Source organism: Trifolium pratense, linkage group LG4 (assembly GCF_020283565.1).
Source record: "Trifolium pratense cultivar HEN17-A07 linkage group LG4, ARS_RC_1.1, whole genome shotgun sequence".
Classification (NCBI taxonomy): Eukaryota; Viridiplantae; Streptophyta; class Magnoliopsida; order Fabales; family Fabaceae; genus Trifolium; species Trifolium pratense.
The window spans coordinates 40,068,517-40,070,461 of NC_060062.1; positions in this window are offsets into that span (position 1 = coordinate 40,068,517).

The window sequence follows — 1,945 nt, forward strand, 5'->3', positions numbered from 1 at the left end:
TTTTTTTGCAATACAACCAAACACAACCATAGTCATGTCACTAATCACATTCATTATTTTGATTTTAACATTGCAGATTTAATATTAACCGATGATCAATTGATACAATATGCACTAGCAGACCAATTGTGATTTAAATTATGTCCACAAAGTGTTAAGCTCCATCAACTTTCATAGGAAAAATTTCATACGACAATTAAGCAACGTCAATTTTCATTGCACAATTTAAACAATTAAAAACCAATAATCTCTTATATTATAAGCTTGCTAACATAAGCTAACCCTAAACCAAATTTTTTCCCTTCTCATTTTCTCTTTCTTTTTATTGCAGCTTTATATTAAAAAAATACAGATTTATCATCGAACCTGCATCCCTTACTTACAATAAAATCTTTCAACCGCTAAAACATGTGCTTCAATTATGAAAGAAATTAGGAATCCTAATATGTTAACCCCGTTTTCAATAAATTTGAACGGCGAAATTAATCACAATTTTTATTTATTTATGGATGTCTACTTAAGTTTATGTTCTTGATTATGTCTTTAATTTTTTTTTAACCTTTAATTATCATCAATTTTTTAACCTTTAGTTATCAGCAATTTTTTTTAATAAGTAAACAAAACGATGGGGTTCCATAATTATTTAAAAAATATATAAAATATAAAATAAGCACATAAACAAATATAGAATAATTAGTCCATGAAATTCCCTATACTACTCTTATTGAAAATGCTCTTAGAATTTTTGTATTTTATTTTTCATTGTTACATATTACACCTAATTAGACCCATGCATCACATGGGTCAAAGTTCTAGTTTATGTAAAAAGTGAATTAAATACTAAATTGAGCTAGAATTGTGTTTTTTTGTGTGGAAGCTCCAAATCTCATATTGAAGTTAAAGTCCATGTTGGGCTAGCTAGAATTGTTTTCTCTTCATATAGAAGCCAAACATGTGTAAAAATCAATTCTATAATTCCAAAATCACTTTTACCTATATGAAAAGGGTTCTTACAAAAAAAAAAAAAACCTATATGAAAAGGGAAATCTAACATGCACTTAAAGTCATGTTGTGTAACGACCCGATTTTTAGTAAATCGATATTTTATATATTTGCTTATATTTTGGGTTAGTGTTAAATATTTATTTACGCGACCTATTATTATTTATCGCGAACATAAGTTTGTGAGCGAAACCTTTGTCGTGTTAGTGGGCTTGGGCGTGTGATAGAAGCTTAATGGGCTTAGGCTATTGGGCTTGGTTCATGATCCATTGGAGAGTAGTATAAGTAACCAAGTCAAACCAATGAATAGTTTCACAATTCATTTTTCATGAGAAGTTGAAGGTTGTGAGCTTAGAAGCAAGAACCCTAGAAGAGCTAGAAGAACTCGAGCAAGGAGAAGAGGTTTAGAGGCCGAGAATCATCGTTCAATCTAAGGTGAGAGTGGTTAAGCATAAGCTTGGGTGATCCAAGAGAGGGGAGGTGTCTAGCCTCCATTCCTGAACTCTCTCATCCAATTTCTTTGGGGTTTGGGTGAAGTTTCTTTATCATAAACATGTCTTTTCATCTTAGTATGCTTAATGAACATCTAGGAGGGAATATGTATATGTTTGATGATGGTTTTGCATGTTTATGCAACTTTGCTTATTTTGCAAGAAATTGACATGATTTTGTATGTGTGATGTGTTTTGGTGTTTTTGATTGTTGATACATGTATATATGTATGGTATATACATGATTGATCACTTGTTATGCATTTATAACATGTTTAGATGTATTTTTGAGTGGATTCAAGGTTAAACCGCCTTATTGAAACTCAAGAACAGATATTTTTCTGGTGTAGTTCGCTAAGCGACCAGGAGTTCGCTGTAGCGAACCTGTTCGCCGAAGCTCGCCAAAGCTCGCCATGAGCAGGTGACTTCCTGGTGTGGTTCGCCAAGTCTCG